General features: G+C 43.1%; 1 protein-coding gene across 1 annotated transcript in view; it reads left to right on the forward strand.

Moving 5' to 3' along the window:
- The window catches only part of LOC126187854 (probable malonyl-CoA-acyl carrier protein transacylase, mitochondrial), a 48,769-nt gene that overhangs the window by 14,884 nt on the left and 8,265 nt on the right, over window positions 1-25,620 (forward strand). The gene's annotated exons all lie outside the window — the stretch shown is intronic.

A 25,620-nucleotide genomic window follows, 5' to 3' on the forward strand; every position in this document is an offset into this window, starting at 1 on the left:
ACGCGCTGCTACCAGTGTCAGCGTTTTAATCACACTCGCCAGTCTTGTTCCAATGCGGCTAAATGTGTCACTTGTGGCAGGGATGCCCATGAGGGTGACTGTCCACCTCCGTCTCCTCGTTGTGTGAACTGTCAGGGTGACCATGCAGCGTCCTCCCGCGACTGTCCCATCTACAAGGAAGAACGCTGTATACAGGAGATTCAGGTCAAAGAGAAAGTGTCCACCTCGGCTGCTCGCAAGCTATTTGGTAGTAGGAGGCCCACACTGCTCCTGGTGGGGGAATACAGTACTGTCCTTGCCTCTCCTCGGACTACCAGGGAGGTGGCGATGCAGACATGCGATCTGACCTTCAGCACTACGGTCGTCTGTTCGGCCAGTGCTAAGATCGCCCAGTCGACGTCTCCTCTTCCTCCCGTCACCCCTCAGACACAAGCACCTTCATCATCTTCTGCCAAGATGAAGACCCAGAAGTCAGATGCACGGGCCTTCAAGAAGGAACCGTCCCGTGCAGACTTCCTACGTACCTCGAACTCCCAGCCATCAACCAGTACTTCCAATAAACGACCTTCCAAGAAGGCTCATAGGAAGCACAGTTGTCCTTCTCTGCCACGGCGCATTTCTTCTCCTGCGCCACCCAGCGGTTGCCGCCCCAGGCCGTCATCTGTTTCGCCTGGCCGCACTGCTGGTAGCCAAACATCTGGCCGTTCACCGGCGGAGGAAACTCCCCCTCCCAGCCATCTTAACAAGATGGCCGATGAACCTATTGAACCAATGGACGATGACTGTCCGCCTACTGATAGCGGCGGCAGTGCTCACTCGAAGCCAGGCCCTCAGCGGCCTTCGAGGTGACCCCTTCTTGCATCTTCTTTTTCTTTTTCTTCTCACGATGGCACTTATTCACTGGAATATTCGCAGCATTCGCTCCAACTGAGAGGACTTAAAGTTGCTGCTCCGCTTGCACCGTCCGCTCGTCGTAGCCCTCCAGGAAACGAAGCTACGCCCATGTGATCAAATTGCCTTGGCACACTACACCTCTGTGTGTTTTGATCTACCCCCTGTGGCAGGTATTCTGGCTCATGGAGGGGTTATGTTGCTGGTCCGGGATGATATTTACTACGATCCCATCACATTGCACACCGGCCTGCAGGCAGTTGCCGTCCGAATTACTCTCCCCACTTTTACATTTTCCATTTGTACCGTTTACACTCCATCGTAGTCTGCCGTTACCAGGGCAGACATGATGCAAATTATTGCTCAGCTACCTGCACCATTTTTGTTAACTGGAGACTCCAATGCCCACCATCCCCTTTGGGGCTCTCCAGCATCCTGCCCGAGGGGCTCCCTGTTAGCAGACCTTTTCAACCAGCTCAATCTTGTCTGCCTCAATACTGGCGCGCCCACTTTTCTTTCGGACACAACTCACACCGATTCCCATTTAGACCTCTCTGTATGTACTACCCAAGTTGCACGCCGGTTTGAGTGGTATGCACTTTCTGATACATATTTGAGCGACCACTTCCCGTGTGTTATCCATCTCCTGCATCATACCCCCTCTCCGTGCTCAACTAGTTGGAACATCTCCAAAGCAGACTGGGGGCTCTTCTCTTCTAGGGCGACCTTTCAGGATCAAACCCTCACAAGCTGCGATAGTCAGGTCGCATACCTCACAGAAGTCATTCTCACTGCTGCTGAATATTCCATCCCTCACACTACTTCTTCTCCACGTCGCGTACCGGTCCCCTGGTGGACCGCAGCATGTAGAGACGCTTTACGTGCTCGTCGACGTGCTTTACGCACCTTTAAATGCCACCCTACAGTGGCGAATTGTATCAATTATAAACGATTACGTGTGCAGTGTTGTCGTATTATTAAAGAAAGCAAGAAAGCCAGCTGGGCTGCTTTCACAAGCACCTTCAACAGTTTTACTCCTCCTTCTGTTGTCTGGGGTAGCCTGCGCCGGCTGTCTGGCACTAAGGTCCACTCACCAGTTTCTGGCTTGACGGTCGTGAATGACGTCCTTGTGGCCCCTGAGGATGTCTCCAATGCCTTCGGCCGCTTTTTCGCAGAGGTTTCGAGCTCCGCTCATTACCACCCTGCCTTCCTTCCCCGAAAACAGGCAGAGGAGGCTAGGCCACCTAACTTCCGCTCCTCGAATCGTGAAAGTTATAATGCCCCATTCACCATGCGGGAACTCGAAAATGCACTTGCCCGGTCACGGTCCAGGGCCTGATTCTATTCATTTTCAGATGCTGAAGAACCTTTCTCCTGCTGGTAAAGGTTTCCTTCTTCATACTTATAATCGTATCTGGATTGAGGGACATGTTCCCGCATGCTGGTGCGAGTCTATTGTTGTACTGATTCCTAAGCCGGGGAAGGACAAGCACTTGCCTTCCAGTTATCGACCCATCTCGCTTACCAGCTGTGTCTGTAAGGTGATGGAGCAAATGGTTAACTCTCGTTTGGTTTGGCTGCTCGAATCTCGACGCCTACTTACCAATGTGCAATGTGGATTTCGTAGGCGCCGTTCTGCTGTTGACCATCTGGTTACCTTGTCGACCTTCATTATGAAAAACTTCTTGCGGAAGCACCCAACCGCATCTGTGTTCTTTGATTTGGAGAAGGCTTACGACACCTGTTGGAGGGCGGGCATTCTCCGCACCATGCATACATGGGGCCTTCGCGGTCGCCTCCCTCTTTTTATTCGTTCCTTTTTAATGGATCGACAGTTCAGGGTACGTGTGGGTTCTATCCTGTCAGACGCCTTTTGCCAGGAGAATGGGGTGCCACAGAGCTCAGTTTTGAGCGTCGCTCCCTTCGCCATAGCAATCAATCCAATAATGGATAGCCTCCCAGCTGATGTATCAGGCTCCCTTTTCGTGGACGATTTTACCATCTATTGCAGCGCGCAGTGTACATGTTTCCTGGAGCGCTGTCTTCAGCGTTCTCTTGACTGTCTTTACTCCTGGAGTGTCACCAATGGCTTCCGTTTTTCTGCCGAGAAGACGGCCTGTATTAACTTCTGGTGCTACAAAGAGTTTCTCCCACTGTCCTTACAACTCGGTCCCATTGCTCCCCCATTCGTGGAGACAACAAAATTTTTAGGTCTTACATTTGACAGGAAACTTAGCTGGTCTCCGCATGTGTCATATTTGGCTGCCCGTTGTACCCGTTCTCTAAATGTCCTCCGTGTTCTCAATGTTATGTCGTGGGGAGCGTATCGAACCGTCCTCCTTTGCCTATATTGGTCGATTGTCCACTCCAAGCTGGATTATGGGAGCTTTGTATACTCCTCTGCACGGCTGTCCATCTTACGCCGCCTCAACTCCATACAACATCGGGGTTTATGTCTTGCGATCGGAGCGTTTTATGCTAGTCCCGTCGAGAGTCTTCATGCTGAAGCCGGTGAATTGACACTCACCTACCGGCGCGATATACTGCTTTGTCGGTATGCCTGTCGGCTACTGTCAATGCCCGACCACCTGTCTTATCGTTCCTTTTTTGACGACTCTCTCGACCGTCAATACGGGTTATATTTCTCTGCCCTGCTACCCCCTGGAGTTCGCTTTCGTCGCCTCCTTCAACACCTTGATTTTTCACTCCCTGCAACCTTTAGAGTGGGCGAGAGCCACATGCCACCTTGGCTCCAGACTCAGGTTCGCGTTCACCTTGACCTCAGCTCGCTCCCAAAGGAGGTTATCCCCGGTTCGGTATACCACTCCCGTTTTGTCGAACTTCGTTCGAAGTTCATTAATATGACCTTCATTTATACAGATGGCTCTAAGACCAATGACGGGGTCGGGTGTTCTTTTGTTGTCGGGGCACAAAGTTTCAAATACCGGCTCCATGGCCATTGTTCGGTCTTCACAGCTGAGCTCTTTGCCCTCTACCAGACTGTTCTTTACATCTGCCGCCACCGACATTCTGCTTATGTCATCTGCTCCGATTCCCTGAGCGCCATCCAGAGCCTCAGTGATCCGTATCCGGTTCACCCTTTCGTGCACTGGATCCAACGCTCTCTTCAGCAGCTGGTGGACGACGGTTCTCCGGTTAGCTTTATGTGGGTTCCTGGCCACGTCGGTGTCCCTGGAAATGAAGCTGCAGATGCCGCGGCCAAGGCTGCGGTCCTCCAGCCTCGGACAGCTTCTTGTTGTGTCCCTTCATCAGATTGTAGCAGGGTCATTTGTCGGCGCATTTTATCGCTGTGGCATGCCGATTGGGCTGCACTTACAGACAACAAGCTTTGGGCCTTGAAACCTATTCCCGCGGCTTGGACGTCCTCCTCACGCCCTTCTCGGCAGGAGGAGGTCGCTTTGGCCCGGTTACGAATTGGACACTGCCAGTTCAGTCATCGCCATCTGCAGACGGCTGCGCCGGCACCGTTCTGCTGATGTGGGCAATTGCTGACGGTCCGCCACATTTTAGCGGATGACACAGGAGCAGCTGCTCGCATTCTTCGTTTTATCAACTTGACAAACCTGTCTAAGGACATTTGATTATGCTGGTGTTTTTTCCCTTTTAGTTGCTGTTTTAACCTTGTGCCTCGTGGTGCATTCAATATATGAAGCCTTTAACAACTGCCGTAGCAGAATATTATCAGACAATCTCTCTCAAAATCCAAAGAAATTCTGGTCATATGTAAGTCAGTTGGTGGTACCAAATCTAGTACCCAGACCCTATGGATCAGACAGGGACTGAAACTGAGTTTAGCAAAGCAAAAGCAGAAACACTGACCTTAGTTTTCAAAATATTCCTTTAAGAATGAAAATATGTGGGCATTGCCCCCAGTTTAATTCTCACACTGCTGTAAAGATGAGTGATATAGATGTTAATGTAGGTGGTGTTGAGAAACACCAGAAATTGCTAAAATTGGACAAAGCTACAGGGCCTAATGGAAACCCTTTCAGATTCTACACCAGATTTGTCTTCTAGTTATCTCTTCTATTAACTATAATCTGCTGTAGAACTCTCTAACAAAAAACCATGCCCAATAGTTCGAAGAAAGCATAGGTCACATCCATTTACGAGTACGAGAAAGGCAGCAGAATTGACCCACGAAACTACCATCCAGTATCCTTGACACCCATTTGTCATAGAACTTAGAATGTATTCTGAGCTCAAACATAATTCGGTATCTCGAATATAAGGATCTGCTTCACTGCAAGCAGCATGGACTCTGACAACATTGGTGTGAAATGCATCTCACACTTTTCGTACATGACATCCTGAAAGCCATTGATCAAGGCAGTCAGGTAGATATAGTATTTCTCAATCTCCGAAAAACATTTTACTCAGTAACCCACCTACTCTTATCATCAAAAGTTCTACTTTAGTGTTTATCAAGTAAAAATTGTGACAGGGTTGCAGATTTCTTGCTAGGGAGGACACAGGACATTATTTTGGGTGGGAAGTCATTGACATATGTCGAAGTAATTTCTGGTGTGTCCCAGGGAAGTGTGTTGGAACCCTTGTTTTTCATGTTGTGTGTTAATGACCTTGCAGACAGTATTAGTAGTAACCTCAGTCTTTTGACAGATGAGTCAGTTATTGATAATGAAGTACTGCCTGAAAAAAGCTGCACAAATTTACTGTTAATATTGATAAGCTGGTGCAGATATTGGCATCTTGCTTTAAATGTTCAGAAATCTAAAATTGTGACTTTGCCAAAAAAAAAAGTACTATCCTATGACTATAATATCAATGGATCACAGTCGGAATTAGTCAGCTTGTACAAATAACACTATGTAATATTTTGTGAGGGTGTGAGATAGAATGATCACCTAAGCTCAGTCATGGGTGGGAGACTTTGGTGTGTTCATAGAATGCTAGGGAAATGCAATCAGTCTTCAAAGGTGATTGCTTACAAATCACTCATACAACCCATCCTAGAATATTGCTCAAGAATGTGGGACCCAAACAAAATAGGAGTAACAGAGGATATTGAACATATACAGAGAATGACAGCATAAATGTTCATAGATTTGTTTGACTCATGGGAGAGAGTCACGTAGATGGTGAACAAATTGAACTGACAAACAGTTGAAGATATGTGAAAACCATACCATGAAAACATACTTAGAAAATTTTTAGGAACCAACTTTAAGTGATGAATCTAGGTTATATGAGGGCATGCTGAAAAGTAAAGCCTCCGAATTCACTATGTGAAAACTCTCAAAGCTTTTTAAATATAACAAACATTGTTAAAATTATACATCTTTATTCTTCATGTCTACAAATTTACAGCCCTTTGCCATGAAGGGCTCCATATTTTAATGTGTGACATGGCAGTGTGTAGCGTAACTATGTCAGTGTGTGACAAACAGCTTGCTGTAATTGAGTTTTGAACTCAAAGAATTCGTCTGCACATGGAGTGCCTTCTCCTTCAGCATGACAATGCCAGACTACACACAAGTGCTGCGACATCTACAACAATCCGATGCCTAGGATGCACTGTCACCGATCATCCTCCCTACAGTACCAACTTCATCCCAACCAATTTTCATCTGTTTCCAAAACGTAAAGAACACTTTTGAGGACTTCACTTTGCTAGTGATGGAGTGGTGCAAGCAGAGGTGAGGTTGTGGCTCCATCAGCAAATTCAAACATTCTATGGTGATGGTATCCACAAACTGGTCTCTTGTGAGAAATGTATTTGTTGCATGGGTGACTATGTTGAGAAATTAAGTATTTAGACATGGGGAAAAAGATATAAAATGTTAACCTGCCAAGCTTAGACTAATTATAGTGCACACAGAGACATTTAGGAAATCATACTTCCCACATTCCATAAGCAAATAGAATGTGAAGAAGCCATAATAACCGGTACAATAAGAGGTACCCCATGCCATGCACATCTCAGTGGTTTGCAGAGCATGGTCGTACATGTCAAGTCTAATTCACAAACTTTGGTGGTCTGGACAGGTTGAGGCATATACAGGGATTGCAATGTTGCCAGTTCCAAGTGACAGTTGCGGCACACACATACATGTGCTCTGTGCTTGAAGTAAGCATGTATCTTGCAAATTATGTATCTCATTTGTTTATGCAAAATTATTCACTTACCACCATCAGCAGTGACAACTTGCAGCAAATGGAATAAAAATTCACTAAACAACCCACTCCAATTGTGTTTAATGCTCCAACCAATGAAGATTCTGCCTTCTTGTTTACTTTGAAGGACAGACTGACCAGCTTTCAACCACAGAGAGGGCTGATTGTTGATGAACAGTTGCCAGTTACAGTTTTGAGAACAACAAGAGCTGACATGTTTGAAATGTGAGTCCGTTATTAACATCTGGTATTGTTGGTTTCCTGGTTTATGTACCATCTGTAGGTCTAATGATAAAGTATGCTGGTTACTGAGTGATTTTAGATACAAAAATAACGGGTTAAGTAAATGATTTTACATCTACTGGCCCTACATGATGACAAGGATGTAGTGGTCTTAGCAGCAGATAAAGGCAATGTGACAGGGCTACTGAAATTGGAAGATTACTGGCAGAAGATTGAAACTTTATTGCAAGACCCAGCGTACAAGTGGGGAAGGAAGTGATAACATCTGTGACATGTAAGACCATCAATCTACTCAGCTGCTCAGGAATAAACAGGAACACCATTGGAAGACCCCCAGGGCACCAGTGCCACCACGACCGTATGACCTCCCGAAAATACTCAAGGAGGGAGTTCCACTGCAGCCTGTACTGAACTCCATAAACTCTCCGATATACGGGATAGCCAGACATATGGCACAGGTGCTAAAACCTATCATAGGTCATTGCCCACACCATGTCAAGAACTCCACAGCCTTTGTGAAGGTAATCAAAGGATAATGCGTGGCCAAGAAGGAAATACTGGTCAGCTTTGGCATCATGTCACTATTCATCTGGGTGCCACTGGAAGATTTCTAAGCTCTACTTGAGGGACACTTCAATGAGGACGCAGCCAAACTCTTTCAACATGTACTGGCCACCATTTATTTCAAATGTGTAGGGTTCTATGAGCAAATAGATGGCGTTACCGTGGGTTCTCTTGGCCCTGAGTATTCATAAGCTATACATGGAGCACTTAGAAGATGTAGTGCTGAATACCGCCCGCCTAAAATCGAAGGAGTTCTATAGGTCTGTAGATGACACATTTGTCATGTGGCCACATAGTGGAGAAAATCGACAAGAGTTCCTACATCATATAGCTTCAAATTTACCATGGAAATAGAAGAGTGTGGAAGCCTATCTTTCTTGTACATTTTGATCAAAAGAAGTCCTGGCGGCACATCGGGACTCTCGGTCTACAGGAAGAAGATGTACACGGACCTTTACCTTACTGCTAGGAGTTGCCACCATCCAGCATTTCACAACTCGGTACTAACCACCTTAGACCTTAGTACATAGAGCCAGGTGCATCTGTGACAGGATGAGGTTACAAATGAGTTATAGCTTCCGCGGGATACTTTCTGAAAAAATGGTCACAACAAGATGCATATAAAGCAGATAAGAGGGGGGATGACAAACCAGAAGAAGAAGCCAAAGTTGTGGCATTCCTGCCATATGAAAGGCCACCGACAGCCAAGATCATGAGAATAATAGAGAAATGTCAAATAAAAACTTTTTTCCATGCAATGCGGAGACCGGGTGGGACTGCAGATGTCAGATGTTTGCAGCATTGAATGCTAATGTGTGATGCATCTCACAGCCTACGGAACACACAGAAACATTCGACTGAGGCAGACTGACAAGTCCGAGGTGGCCGAGCATAGCATCAATGAGGAACACACCTTTGATTTGGAACACATGAAGAAGCTACGCAGTACCATTAGGCTAAACTGAGCTAGCAGATTCCAACTGTATACAGTGCGGGGTTCCGCAGTTGCCACAATTTAACAGCAATAATCTATTCTGAAGGTAGTGGCATCTGCAGGGAGAGTGGACAGATTCTGGGACTTGACACCTGCGCAAGGGCCACACTGTGTTTCCTCAGCACTGCCTGTGCTGCATTTCCCCTGCATTGGCACAGTACCCTCTTGTGGAAGCGCATGATTGGTCTGCAAACCAAAGAGGTCAGCGGTCCAGTGGCTATAAGGCTGTGCAGAGCACAGCATCCTGTCACGCCACCTGAAGAGGATGAGTATGAAACTCATTGTTATGACCATTTGGATGATCACTCAAGAAAATTTTATTAAATACATTGTAGGATAGGGCCATTTATCGGGGCTGATCGGCAGCATGGAATCTTCTAAGGTAAACAGAGCAACAGACTAGAGCAACTGGAAGAGCAGTGAGCCATCTCACCCATTGGTCAGTGTACTGGCCAATGTACTGCGAGATAGCATACAAGGCTAGTTTATCTAGTGGCAGACCTAAATCTCTTTCCCCACTCTGCAGACCATCTTATGATGTGTGGCATTCAGTACTTTGTTTACCACTATCACCTCCCCTCTTTCCTGTTCCAGTCACGACTGGTGTGTGGGAAGAACAATTGGTGGTAAGCCTTCATTTGAGCTTGAATCTCTGTAATTTTGCCTTCATGAACTTTATGTAAGTTGCAGGAAGCATTATATTGTCTGACTCTTCTAGGAACATACACTCTCAGAATTAATAGTAAACCACATTGTTATGCACAATGCCTCTCTTGTAATTTTTACTATTGGAGTTGAATTAGTATCTTCATCATGATTTCTACCAAGCTAAACAAACGTGTGATGAAAAACGCTGTTTGTTTTTGGATCTTCTCTATTTACTCTATCGGCCTCATCTGCTAAGTAGCCCACAATGAGCAATACTCTAATGTCAGCAAGGACTGTGTTGTTTCCCGTTCATGCATGTAACTGGTGACTTGACTGTACCCCTATGAGTAGGGAACACTGCATGGCAGATCTGTCAGTCTGATGTGGTGTAAGTTACGTTTTACACTTTTTCTTCAAATACAGTTGCCTTTTTGTTTTGTTACCACTCCATACCACAGCTGTGTGCGAATTGTTCTTCTAGACTTCATCTCTAGGCAGAATGATGCTGGAAGAGAGTGCCTCACTATTTCCAGCCACTGAATGCCGAACACATCCTCAATGATAATATACTGCATTGCATCAACTAATTACATCAGTTGTGAAGACAGATCCAGTTGTCATTAACTCATAACCTCAAATACATCATCATTCATTATGTCTACCCACACTGAACTCAAGATCCAACAAGGAAATTTCTCCAGCAGTGGAATCAACGTTTGAAACCATCAATATGGTTATGTGGGTTAAGATCCCAGGCATCACACGTTGCTGCCATTCACCCTGTTGGGCTCTCGTTTGCGAGTAATTGACGAAAAAAAGTTGGGAATTTTGTGTGATACTCAATAGCATAAAAAAAGCTGTTTTATCTAGCCAGGTTGTGTGGTATACTGGGTAGGATAATAGTGTCACATGCAGTAGGCTGTGGGTTCGAATTTTGTCAAGTGACCCAGATGTGATTTTGGCAACAGTGACTGCCAAAATACAAAGGATGACTAAAACAAACAGAAAGATACATATGTTCAGTCAACTAGATAAAAAAAATCAGTAGTTTCATATCTCAGTGACGAATTTGAAACTTTCAGCACGGATCAGGGCCATATAGAGGAACTCTGGCTCAAGGTTAAGAGAATAGTTGCCCATGCTTTGGATAGATATGTATCCAGTAGAACAATTCATAATGGGAGGGCACATCGGTGGTATATAGTCACTGTAAAGAAACTTCTAAAGAAACAAAGACCACTTCGTAATAGATGTAAAACACACAGAGAGAGAGAGAGAGAGAGAGAGAGAGAGAGAGAGAGAGAGAGAGGGAGGGAGAGGGGGGGGATGCTGAATGAAACCCATTTGGCTGTGAAGAGAGCAATGCGTGATGCCTTCAATGACTATCACAGCAGAATATTGTCAAATGATATTTCACGAAATCCAAAGAAATTCTGATCGTATGCAAAGGCTGATGGTGGCAGCAAAGTTAGTGTCCGGTCCATAGCAAATGAGATAGCAACTGAAACAGAGGGAAGCAAAGCAAAAGCTGAAATGCTTAACTCTGTTTTAAAATGTTCCGTTACAAAGGAAAACCCAGTAGAATTGTCCGAATTTGATCCTTGTAGCCTACCACTGAAAAGATGAATGAAATAAGTATTAGTGTCAGTGGTATCGAGAAACAGCTGAAATCATTAAAACTGAACAAAGCTCCAGGCCCTGATGGAGCCTCTGTCGGATTCTGTACTGAATTTGTGGCTGAGTGAGCCGCTCTTCTGATTACACTCTGTTGTAGATACTGCGAACAAAAAACCGTGCCAGTTAATAGTAAAGTCAGGCTCTTTGTAGATGATGCAGTTATCTATTATAAAGTAGGATCTTAGAGAAACTGCATAAATATTCAGTCAGACATTGATAAGATTTCAACGTGGTGCAGAGATTGGCAACTTGCTTCAAATGTTCAGAAATGTAAAATTTTGCACTTCACAAAATGGAAAAAACATAGTACGGTATCATATGACTATAATATCAATGAGTCACTGTTAGAATCTGCCAACACGTACAAATACCTAGGTGTAACACTTTGTAGGGATATGAAATGGAATGATCACATAGGTTCAGTCATTATTAAAGGAAGTGGTAGACTTCAGTATATTGGTAGTATACTGGGGAAGTGCAATCAGTCTATAAAAAAGATTGCTTACAAATCACTTGTGCCACCAGTTCTTGAATATTGACCAAGTTTGTGTACCAGGTAGGACTAATGGGATATTGAATGTATACAGAGAAAGGCATCATGAATAGTCACAGGTTTGTTTAATCTGTGGTAGTGTGTCACAGAGATACTGAAGGAACTGAACTGGCAGACTTGAAGACAAACATAAACTATCCTGAGAAAGTGTATTAACAAAGTTTCAAGAACTGGCTTTAAGTGATTACTCTAGGGATATTCTACAACCCCCCTACATACTGCTCACATAGGGACTGCGAGGATAAGATTAGAATAATCACTGCATGAACAGAGGCATTCAAACAATCATTATCCCCATGCTCCATACAGGAATGGAACAGGAAGAAACCCTAATAACTGGTACAACGGGACATTGCACCTAATGGTGGTTTGCAGAGTATAGATGCAGATATCAACTTCCTTATTTGCTCTCATTTTTCTTCCTATCATTCTTTTTCCACTTGAAATCTTTGTTCATGTATTTTTATTAATCATATGTATTAATTTTGATTTAATTTCTTTTGTTTTATTACCCTGCTTTTTCATGCACATTATTGTGTTCGGGATCTATTTCTCATTTTGCTTGAATTTTGTTTTACTTATAAACCCTTCTTTCATTTAGATCTTCTTCTGGTTATTTTGTCCATAGTGCAATAGGTATTTAGGTTATGTTTTAAATGTTTGTATGATAATTACTGTACAAAGAAAAATTGCAAATCTACTAACAAAAAATACATTTTTCACACCATTGCGCAGTCAATATTAATAGGCCTAGATTATTTTGTCTTTTGTTTTTTAACTGATGGAGTGGAGTCTTCAAGTAACTGAGTGGTTATCACTGTTAGCATTCAACCGCGATTCTTAAACAAATATTTTAACAACGCGTTTCAAGAGACAATGCTCCCATCATCAGGTTGTAAAATCTATGTCATGAAATGAAACGGACTAAAAAGACAAAACACTATCACAAATAGTTGGGAAGTCCATATAGTAAAACAGAATTAAAAGTATATTGGACTGTGCGTCCTCGTCTTACAATAAAGTTGTTGACACAAGTCGATGGCCATTCCATAGCTACCAAATATGCTGTCGCACTGTGCCGGCTCGGGAGCTGTTGTGGACTGACGTGCCTAGGTGTTGTGGCGTGGTTACAGCCGTGTGCTTGACGGTAACGCTATGCTATTGGGCGCCTGATTTCCTTATTACATTGGTCTGCCATCGTTAGCCTCTCGCAACTCTGTCAGTTCCTGAAATACTGGACCCCATGGCATTTTTATCAATGACCTTGAAGATAAAGTTCTAAATTCTGACAATAACATTATGGATAAAATTGTTTATTACAAACGTTATGTAGACGACACTCTGTTACTTGCCGATGGTTCCCGTGAGGACATTGAGGAAATAGTAAAAAAGTTCAACGATGCACATAATAAAATAGAATTTACCGTGGAGTATGAAACTGACAATGGTTTACAGTTCCTGGACCTGAATATAAAAAAGCAGGGCAACAAACACCCGTTCTCCGTTTATAGAAAACAAACTACGACTGATGCCGTGATCCCGAATGATTCATGCCATCCGCAGGCTTATAAAGAAGCTGCTTTCCGTAGTCTCGTGCATAGGGCAATCAATATACCTATGAGCGAAAAAGATAGGGAGACTGAAACTAATACCGTTAAGAGAATAGCTATGAACAACGGTTACAGAATAGATATGGTTAAAAACTGTTACGGAAAAGTAATAAGCGCAAAGAGAATAAACCTGGTGGAGAGAAAGTGAAAATTATCACGATGCCATACTACGGAACAGTCTCACAAAAGATAGCAAATATTTTTAAGCCATACGATGTTAAAATAGCTTTTCAGACTAATAACCTAGTGAGGTACAGGCTTAAGCACGATATTGGCGAGAAGAGAAATAAGTTTGAAAGATCGGGAGTTTATAAGATTCAGTGCAGAACTTGTGATGCAAAATATATAGGGCAGACAGGAAGATCATTCGCGATCCGGTATAAAGAACATAAAGATGTGTTCAGGTTAGGATATTATGACAAATCAGCTGTTGCAAACCATATATATGAAACAGGCCATCCCCTTAATAGCATAGAAGACAACGTAGAAATATTGCATGTAGAAAAGAAAGGGAGGAAACTTGATTTACTAGAGGAATTCGAGATAGCTATCCACAAAAAGAAACAAAGCAATATTCTAAATGCACAAGATAATTTTAAGGAAATGAGATTTTTTAGCGGGTTTTTAGAATTATTTTAGGGTAGGTATGCGACTTTAAACTTGTAGCATGTCACTGACAGAGTTGCGAGAGGCTAACGATGGCAGACCAATGTAATAAGGAAATCAGGCGCCCAATAGCATAGCGTTACCGTCAAGCACACGGCTGTAACCACACCACAACACCTAGGCACGTCAGTCCACAACAGCTCCTGAGCCGGCACAGTGCGACAGCATATTTGGTAGCTATGGGACGGCCATCGACTTGTGTCAACATCTTTATTGTAAGACGAGGATGCACAGTCCAATATACTTTTAATTCTGTTTTACTATATGGACTTCTCAACTATTTGTGATGGTATTTTGTCTTTTTAGTCCGTTTAATTTCATGACATAGATTTTACAACCTGATGATGGGAGCATTGTCTCTTGAAACGCGTTGTTAAAATATATGTTTAAGAATCGCTGTTGAATGCTAACAGTGATAACCAGTGTAACGACAACTGCTACCTCGACTCCATAATGGATTATATTAAAAAGTAACTGAGTATTATAATTGATAAACATAATTAAATTCATATTCACTAAACTTCTGATTGGGAAAAGAATGATATAAAAAAGTGAAACAAATGAAAAAGTTTGTACAGTCATTAAAATGATGTGACAAAGAAATAGAAATAAAAATTACATATAAAACAATTAATTGAATAAAAATAATGATCAGAGTCCTTTCAATAAAGATTTAAAAATAAAAAAAATACTACACACTTTTTTAAAATGATAGTTATGGAGCATTTAACAATTTCACATAATGACAGAAAAGAAACTCATCTGAAAAATAATTATACACTATGTGATCAAAACTATCCAGACACCTGGCTGAAAATGACTTACAAGTTCGTGGCATCCTCCATCGGTAATGCTGGAATTCAATATGGTGTTGATCCACCCTTAGCCTTGATGACAGTTTCCACTCTTGCAGGCATACATTCAATCAGGTGCTGAAAGGTTTCTTGGGGAAAAGGCAGCCCATTCTTCATGGAATGCTGCAATGAGGAGAGGTATTGATGTCGGTCGGTGAGGCCTGGCACGAAGTTGGCATTCCAAAACATCCCAAAGGTGTTCTATAGGATTCAGGTCAGGACTCCGTGCAGGCCAGTCCATTACAGGGATGTTATTGTCATGTAACCACTCCACCACAGCCTGTGCATTATGAGCAGGTGCTCGATCATGTTGAAAGATGCAATCACCATCCCCGAATTGCTCTTCAACAGTGGGAAGCGAGAAGGTGCTTAAAATATCAAGGTAGTCCTGTGCTGTGATAGTGCCATGCAAAACAACAAGGGGTGCAAGCCCCCTCCATGAAAAACACAACCACACCATAACACTACCACCTCCGAATTTAACTGTTGGCACTGCACATGCTGACAGATGATGTTCACTGGGCATTCGCCATACCCGCACCCTGCCATCGGATCGCCACATTGTGTACCGTGATTTGTCACTCCACGCAATGTTTTTCCACTATTCAACCGTCCAATGCTTACACTCCTTACACCAAGCGAGGTGTTGTTTGGCATTTACCAGCGTGATGTGTGGCTTATGAGCCGCTGCCCGACCATGAAATCCAAGTTTTCTCACCTCCCACATAACTGTCGTAGTACTTTCAGTGGATCGTGATGCAGCTTGGAATTCCTGTGTGATGGTCTGGATAGATGTCTGCCTATTACACATTATACATTACAACTCTCTTCAATTGTCGGCAGTCTATGTCAGTCAACAGATGAAGTCGACCTGTACGCTTTTGTGCTGTATGTGTCCCTTCACATTTCCACTTCACTATCACATTGGACACATTGGACCAAGGAATGTTTAGCAGTGTGGAAATCTCGCATACAGACGTATGACACAAGTGGCACCCAATCACCTGACCACATTCGAAGTCTGTGAGTTCTGTGGAGCGCCCCATTCTTCTCTCTCACGATGTCTAATGGCTACTGAGGTCGCTGATATGGAGTACCTGGCAGTAGGTGGCAGCACAATGCACATAATATGAAAAACATATGTTTTCGGGGGTGTCCGGATACTCTCGATCACCTAGTGTACATATTACAACGCTTTCACATTTCAGTCTTTTGTACGGAAATCCTTAGCAAATTGTCCATTGACCTATTACTTAGATGATGCTTTTGTAGAATTCACATTACATTTCCTTTTTTTTCTGTCGTGAGATTAATCGTGAGAAAATTCATGTATGTAAGCCTGTATTTACGATGACGAGTTATTTTCTCGTATTCATCCCACGAGTATGCCAGGTACAGTAAGTTGCCTGTTAACTTAAGTCCAGAATTATATGAATTGTGTGCCATGATCCATGTTGTTGCATGTCGCTTTGCTTTGGGAAGCAGTATCCATTTGAGTATCATGGCATTAGAAACCTATATATTGCTTAGATCCATTCTATTGATCTGAAAAGATTGGAAAACTTCTTGCATGAAGCTATCATCCTATCCACTATATCATGCAAGCAGTGTATGTGACATGACTTTTTTAACATTATTGAGCATCATGTAAAATTCCGTGCAAGACCTGCCCAATCCTCTCACCCAGCCCTTGCTATTCCATGCTTGTCACTGCTTGCCCATGAGAGACGGGGCAACCTCTGTATGCAGCCATTTCATATACAAGCACTGCTGCAAAACTTCCTGACATATTAAAACCGTGTGCCAGACCAAGATTCGAACTCGGGACCGTTGCCTTCCGCAGGCAAGTGCTCTATCGACTGAGCTACCCAAGCACAACTCACAACCCATCCTCACAGCTTTGCTTCCACCAGTACTTCATTTCCCACCTTCCGAACTCCACCACCAGCTTTACTGAACTGTGCTGAGGGGAGTTATCCTTACAACAGATTCTCCACACCCAGAATTATCCTGGCGTCAACCTATGATGATGTGCCGACCCCACACCTTCCACCCAACAGTTTCCACCCCCTCTGTCCTACAACCATCTCCAAATTCATTTCCCCTCACCCTCATTGGGTTATCTCTGCGCCAATGCACCCACCAGTCTTTTCCCCTCATTTTATGCACACACCCCACCCCCTCCCATGCTGCACCTGGCAGCTTTGTCCAACTTCCTTCTAGTCCCTGCATGCTCTGCCAGACAGCACTCTTTCCTTCCTCCACCCATACGTTGCTGTCCATCTGCCTTTCTTGCCCCACTTCCGACTGCTGCTTTTGTTCAACGCAACAGCTGCAGTCCGGCTAATTTGGCTGCACATAGCAGTGATTTGTGCCTAATGTGTGTCTGCCTGTGTGTATGTTTGTGTTTTTGTTTCTTTTCTGAAGAAGTCTTTGACCAAAAGCTTAGTGTGTAACATTTTCTTCATTGTGCCTGTCTGTGACTCATCGTGTCATCTTTACAGTGAGTAGCAATCTGTGCTTTTCATAATTGTCGATATCAACCTGGACTTTCCATTGATTGAAATCTAGAGTTTTGAACTTTTGTCATAACTATACATTGCATGATTCACCAGCCCCCTGTCAAGGGGAAGCAAACGCAAAAGGGTAGGTGTCTGTTAATTGTCAGCAGTACCAGTGTACATCAAATAATGGTACCCCTTAGGGAAATGGCAGCAAGGAATGGGAAGGATCACTATGTGCACCATGTGTTTACATGGGGAGTCATCAGGCAACAAGTCGAACAGGACGTTCCAGCAGCCATTGATGGAACATGGTGCAACCAACAATGTTTTGTGGTGCACAAAAAAATGAACAGTGCCTTTCATCTGAGGTCCAAGATTGTACTAGGATTGTTCCAATGACTGGCAGAGAGAGATGAGGAGACCAGGCTTGCTCATGAAGTTTCAACAAACTCACAATTTGCAGCATTATGCCCAGAAATCATTGGGACCATTTGGTTCTGAGACTGGTGAAAGGTATGAAAGAGAATGCAATGCTAGACTGTGTCTTTCTGGGCTTACACATAGGCTTGAAAACTTCAGGACCCCTCTAAATGGGTCATGCGTATGCTAGGCAGTAGAGCTGCTACCCATACAACATGGAGTGCTCACAGTTTTTTTTTTAGCTTAGCTGATTCGCCATCACGTTTGAATAAAGGTGTTAGCTGTAGAACAAAAAGAAATGCCCCCACAAATGGAAAAATTAAAATACATGGAGTTGCAATCAGTTGCTTTTGCAAAAAAATCCAATAGTTTTGAAGCAGTATTGAAAAGCAATTGAGGTCGTATAACACTAGATATAAAAAGAAGGCTAAAACTCAAAATTGTCTACAGTGAGATTTTTTTAGGTAAAGCTAAGTGTATATCAAAAGGATAGGTTAATGGGAAATTGAGGTGGTGTATCTGTCACAGTAGGAAAGAAACTAATCAGCTGAGCTAGTTAGTTACGCATTCCATTGATCAGAAGCACGGAAAAACCATTATGATGTGGAACAAGTCAAATGCACAAGAAATGCGCACGGGAAAAAAGTTTAGTTATATTATTTGTGTTTTTTTTATTATAGTGTTATACCTAAATATTTCTATTATCTATCCCATTCCCTTAAATGGCATAAATGCATATATTATATCTCCAGATTTATTTACTCATATTCAAGAATTCATCTGTGGTATAGAAGGAGTTGTCAAGGAGGTATGATTTCAATTTGTTTTTGAAACTATTACTGCTGTCTGTCAGACATTTTATTTCATCTGGTAATTTATCAAAAAGCTGAGATAGAAACTGAAGCTGCTTGCAAGTTTGTCTGGGCAAGACACTGTAGCGGTGGTGGGCATAAACTAGTAATTGGATCAATTTGTTGATCACCAAACTCCCTCATGTAGCCAAAAACTTAGAGAAAACAGTTCGCTACTACAAATGTCCACCAGCGATACTGTCATCATTGCAGGAGACTTAAATTACTCTACAATCGATTGGGATCATTACATTTTTATAAGTGGTAGGCATGACAAGATGTCCTGCAAACCATTACTAAATGTGTCTGCTGAGAACTACCCTGAACAGATTGTTCAGAAGCCAATTGATGATGGAAATATATTGGATCTAATGGAAACAAATAGGCCCGATACATTTGAGGATGCCCACATAGAAACTGATATCATTGCCATGACAAAATTGCTCCAACAGTGATTAATAAAATACAAAACACAGCTAAAAGAAGTAGAAGAATTTTGTGGTCAGCTGAAATGTGTAAAATAAGGGAAAGGCGACCCCTTATCTATAGAGGAGCGTTGTGTGGCACACAGAAACACATAATAGAAAACAGTTAACACTAGCTTTTGAGCTCTTGCTCTTTTTCTAGTTTCTCCACACACAACTACACAGACAGACATACATGAATGTATGGTATCAAGACGAAACGGGAACAACACTAATGCATTCTGTTGGCCATTCTACCTGTCACAGAGATTTGTGATTCTAATCATTTGCATACTCGCTGTGGGTGTTTGCATGTACGAAGTTACACTGACATCTGACCTTGTCTTCTGTGTGCTGCATTTTGTTTTGTCAGGCAGAGTATCTGCCAAAAACCTTGATGTCACAAAAGTTATAGTCATATGAAAAGGCACCATCTTCAGCCCCATACCCAAATTCAGTCATGCTGGATTGCCCAAAGATCTATTGTCTTTCTCCTGATCCCTTCAGTGGAAACATTTTTTTTTTTTTTTGCCACCAAACCTGCCAAGCAAACGTGAACCTTGCCTTTCAGACTTCCACCACTTGAGTTACCTTCCAAGAATACCTTACCTCCAGCCTGGCCTCATCCTCATTTCTCAGGTCCATTCCCAAAACTGCAAACCTCTCAGTGGAGGGAAGAACTGCCATCCCCATCCACAGCTTTAAGACATACCCTGATTTGGTCACCCTCCCTGCAGACAAAACCTCTACCAGTGAGTTGATGAACCACTTTGATTACCTAACGTTAGGTGTCTGCCAGGTGTGTGACTCTTCTTCCTACAAACCCTACCTCAGTAATCCCATGCCAGAAATCCAGTATAACCTCCTATCCCTTTCTGTATCTCTAGGCCCATCACAGATCCTCTCTGTCAAATGCCTCTTCCTTCTCAACCCATCTACACTTCCCCCCTCCTGCACATCCACCTTCTAAATGCTACCCAAAACCTATAAATCTTAGCAAAACCAAATGTGTACTCTAATAAGAAAAATTTTGCTCGTCAACCAACACCTCCAACCCATTGCCTGTAGCCGAGCTATCAGGCTCTTCCTTCATCGCCCTTCCAACTACCCACACCCCATTACCATTGGATCCATACTCATCACTGTTGACTCACCTCCCTATACAGCAAAATCCCCATGACCATGACATTGCCATTGTTGAACACTAATCCCCAAACATTCCATTGACCCAAACTCACTGCTTCATTTCTTAGTAAACCTGACTGACTACAACAATGAGACAAATATTATGATCACCTGATTAGCAGCATGTTGGTCCACATTAGGAAAATAATACGGCGGAATTTCTACATGCCATGGATTCGACAAGTCTTTAGTAGATTTCCAGAGATATGCAGTACCAGATGTCTACACACAGGTCACACAAGTCCCATAAATTATAGGCTGGCGGTTTGTGGGAGCAGAGGTGGCACCTGACGGTGTCTCAGGTGTGTTCAAAAAATGACTCTGAGCACTACGGGACTTAACATCTGAGGTCATCAGTCCGCTAGAACTTAGAACTACTTAAACCTAACTAACCTAAGGACAACATACACATCCACGCCCGAGGCAGGATTCGAACCTGTGACCGTAGTGGTCGCGCGGTTCCAGACTGAAGTGCCTAGAACCGCTCGGCCACTCCGGCCAGCAGGTGTGTTCTGTGGGGCTCAGCTCAGGTGAATTTAGTAACGAAGACATCAATGTGAGTTCACTACAACACTCCTAAAATCTCTGTAGGAACAATCTGACTGTTACAAGGAAAGTCTTGTGCGAATATGACATCTCTGATGGGGAAGACATCAGGTATAAAGGCGTTCAGATGGTTTCCAATAATGTTCCCATAGTCCACAGCTGTAATGATGCCTTTGATTACTATTGACAGTCACAAGGAAGCCCCGGTGAATATCCCCCTTCAGCCTGTGTTCGTGGTTTCAGTGCATATTTCAACCAGCCATTCATCTGAATGATGGCATATCTGGATGTGACAGTCAGATTTTTATAGCAAGAAACATGGTTCAGCTGACCAGACATCATGCTTCCATTGGTCCCCAGCAATCCAATCCTGATGATCTCACAACCACTGAAATTGTAATTGGCAGTGTTGTTACATTGATATGAGAACCCGTGGGGTTCATCTGCTGTGGGGCATATGTTCAGCAGTGTGCACTGAACAATGTGTTCTGAAACTTTTTTGCCTCCACCAGCATTGTAATCTATCTTCAGATCCGCCACAGTTGCAGCCAATCCTGATTTATGGAGCAGGCAAGCTTCCACCTCTGTGTTCTGTGATGAGACATTGTAGTGCTTCGAGAATTTCAGGGTAAATTCTAGAAACATTTGGCTCCCCACCATCTTGAACACCCAATATTTTAATGACAAGGGTGAGAGAGCCTTTTTACTGCGCCACACATGTCTGTGTGTGCAGGAAGGACAGCTGTCAGGAGGAGCCAGGAGCTGTGTCAGGCAAGCAGCCCCAACAGGTGGTTACAAGCAGTGCCCTAGAAGTTATATCAAAAAGTCAGAGAGTATTTGGGTAATGTTCCATGGTGTGTGGTGTCGTGAGGATTGTTAAAGAGACAGATGAAGCGTTTGTTATATGGAGACTTTTAATGAGGCAGAACATATGTAACTGTACGAATGTTTAGTAGATTCTGACATTTATCTTGGAACCAGTTGACTTACTGGAGTTTGTACAGAAGAATTGTTACTTTGGGATGAGAGTTGAAAACATATTGTTGTTGAACTGACAAAAGTTTACGAGTATATAATTTATTTCAAGAATATAGAGCTCGTTAATAATATTTCCCTTAACCTGAAACAGTCTTCAGAGTTGAATTAAACAGTGAGAGCAACATAGCTGATAACCCAAAGAAGAGTATCGGCTGCAAGCACAATGTGTAAGTCAACTGGAAGAGACATGTGAGTCGTGCAACCCAAAACTGCATTGTCTCTAGTCGTCCAAGAAAGCGTTAGAAGATGGACATGCTACACCTTGTTGCCTGTAGTGGTTTCACCATCCTTCAACCACTTTCCACTGATGCTCACAGCAGTAACATGTGAACAACCAACCAACTTCGTTGTTTCAAACATGCTTGTTCCAGATGCCAGACCACAAAATTTTCCCTTTATCAAAGTTGCTTATGTCAGTGTATTTTCCCATTTGTGATCCATACCATTATATATCCTTATCTTCCTTAGTCTTAACATTTTCTCTCCTATCTCTTCAACTGGTCCTCCTCAGCCCAGTAGGCTATATTCCTGTACATTGGTATCCATTTCTCCTATGGCTCCATAAGGAAACTCTGCCCATATCAAGTCCTCAAAAGACACATCTGCAGGAACAAGTGTTGTCTTTCACAATATGACATGACCTTCACAGTCAGCACTGCCCTCCAAACAGAGTCTGTAGACTCTTCTCCTGAACTATATCTGCCTATGCTCTTAATCCTCCAACCACCCTAAAGACGAGCTGAAACACTCTGTCCCACCCTATAACCCACTATCACCCCAATGTGGAACAACTTAACCATATCCATTGCCGTGGATTCTGCTGTTTATTCTGTCTGGAAATAAACGTTCTAACCACAGCCTTTCTCAAAGTGGTGTTCTACTGCCCACCCATTCTACAAAACATCTAGTCCATCCTTATGTCACACCTCCCTGTCCCTTACCATATAGGTCATATCCTTGTGGAAGACCCAGGTGTGAGACTTGTTCTATGCACCCATTATGCATATCCTATTTCAGTTCTGTTTCAGGTGTGTCCTACTCTATCAGAGGCAGGGTCACTTGTAAAAGCAGTCATCTTACACCTTCTCCGCTGTAACTTTTGTGCAGCCTTCTGCACATTTATCGCCACCAATCAATTGTCCAGCTAAATTAATAGCAACTGCCAAACTGTGGCCAACAGCAAAGCAGCCTTCTGCACATTTATCGCCACCAATCAATTGTCCAGCCAAATTAATAGCAACTGCCAAACTGTGGCCAACAGCAATGTTGACCATTCAGTGGCAGAACACACTGCTGAGCACAATGTGCTCAACTTCAGTGAATGACAGCTTCACAATCCATTAATAGCAACTGCCCAGTTGTGGCCATCTGAATCACCACTGCTCTCCTCCCAATACTAGCTTCTCTAAATTACATAGATGGAAATTGTCCTTACAACATATTCTTTGATCCTGCAACACTCCCGACTTCACACTCCACTAGCCCATGACCCACAAGCACCTCCACTCCTGTCCCTATGTCCCCCACTTTCTACAATCACTTTCTCTCAGCAGTGTCCATCTTCCTCTGCTCTGTTTTCCCCTCCTCCACTTTTCCACTTCACGGTGTGTCACATGCTATTACTCCTGCCTGTATGAGTGGGTGGGTGGGCACACATGGGCCACATTCCTATTCCACCTACTTGCTGTATCTCCATCCAAACTGTCAATCACGCTTCCCTTTCTTTACAGTCATGTTTGACCAAGTGAGGTATTGCGGTTGTTAGCACACCAGAATCACTTTCTGGAGAGCAACAGTTCAAATCCGTGTGTGCCCATCCAGATTTAGATTGTCTATGATTTCCCTAAATCACTCCATGCAAATTCCAGAATGGTTCCTTCAAAAAGGACATTGCTGATTTCCTTCTCCATCATCTCTAATGTTCTCACTGTCGACAACCTTCCTTCCTTCCTTTAGTCACTGTGTACTAGTATGAAATATTAGCCAGTGGACCGGCTTGTTTTTACTTTGCCTTCACCTCTTTTCCTCTATATATGGGAACTAAATGAAGATAGGACAAGTGCTAGAGAATGTAATCACAAAGACGACAACCAAAAAGCTTGGTGAAGCATTTTTGGAGCCTTTAGGGTTTTGACACTTTTGTGCAAATAAATTTACATCCTGATGGCATTTGTTTTTAATGAGAAGAGATTCCATTTGATTTAGTTTTCTGTACCATATCTCCTACTACATGCTGGATTTTCACGAGTGTTTATTTTATTTTCAGCTTCTAAAGTAAAAATGTCTCCTCTGAAAATTTGATCACCAGAGTTTATAGGCACTTTACATTATTTTTATTCATATTTGGAGAGAACTATGGTTTCTTAAGTTTTCACCATCAATGGAGGAAAATGGCAGATGCTGAAAATAAAGAGGAAAGGAAAAATTTAGACAATAACAATTTGCCAAAATGCAGTAAGGCTGAGTATGAAAATCTGATAGCTTTAAATATTTGTTGAAGTACAAGGTTACTTCCACTACTTGTGAGGGCCCCCAATCGTAGGACAATGAGACATTGTGGAAAATTTTGTAAGGACATGTGGAAGAGAAATAATAAATAAACCATTGAAAGAAAGAAAATTTCCGTGTGAGAGGGTAACATTTGTCAACTGCATACCATGTGTATGTCCCTTGTTCAGAGTGTGTGATGACCATCTGTATCCACGACAGCCTGGAACCACACTACAGATTGTTCTATTGCTGCCCAAAACATCTCAGGTGGGATGCTGGCTACCTCCCTCACTATGCTCATCTTCATCCTCCAATGCGTGTTAATGTCCCATTGGTAAATCCTGTCCTTCAGATAGCCCCACATCAAAATCACACCAGTTCAAATCTGGTGATCTTGGTGGCTGTGCTGTTTGGAACATTCATCTGACGATTCGGTTTTCTCCAGATGTGTTATGGAGTAACCAAGTGACCTTCCGAGCAATGTGAGGTGGAGCTCCATCATGCATCAAAACAGCACCTCTCTACCATAGAGCAGGTATGGCATGTTGACGAAGCTGATCATGTTAGTGTGCGCTGTTCACACTGCATGTCCTTGATCCTTGGGGCCCAAGTTCCTCAATAAGAAATGGACCAATCGTGAACCATGCCGTGATGCGTTCACCATGCAGAGGAATTTCATTAACATTTGTTGGTGGTGACAATCCCCAAATACAACAGTTGTGAGTGTTCACTATCCCAGTGAGCGTAAACTGTGCTTCATCATTCCACAAAATATTCTAAGGCCACGTGTTGTCAACTTAAACCATTGCAAGGAATGCAAAACCAAAGTCTACTTGAATGTCTGTATCACATGGCAAAAGTTGGTGAGGAATGTGAAGTTCATATGGATACCATTTCACAGTAGTTCGCAACAGAATGTTCAGCTGTCTTGACTCAGCTCGTGCACTGCTTGAAGATCACACATTTAATCCAGCATTCTTAGCCATGGCAACATGAAGTTCTTCCACAATTTGCAGTGCATTTGTGTGTTGACCTCTCCCAGGAGCAATTCCCAAATCATGTTTTTCAAACCCAGTGAAGAAAGAGGATCTCTCCATATTCCTTTAATGCGTCGATACTCGCAAAGAGTAGCAGCATTGTTGCTATTGTTTTGATAAAACAGCTTTACGATTAAAGCCCTGCTCACCTTGTCCAGACCCATGTTGACTTTCTGCAACAGTAATGCACACTAATGCTTGCGTTTAAACCCTATATCACAGCACCAGT

Source organism: Schistocerca cancellata, chromosome 5 (genome assembly GCF_023864275.1).
Source record: "Schistocerca cancellata isolate TAMUIC-IGC-003103 chromosome 5, iqSchCanc2.1, whole genome shotgun sequence".
Lineage (NCBI taxonomy): Eukaryota > Metazoa > Arthropoda > Insecta > Orthoptera > Acrididae > Schistocerca > Schistocerca cancellata.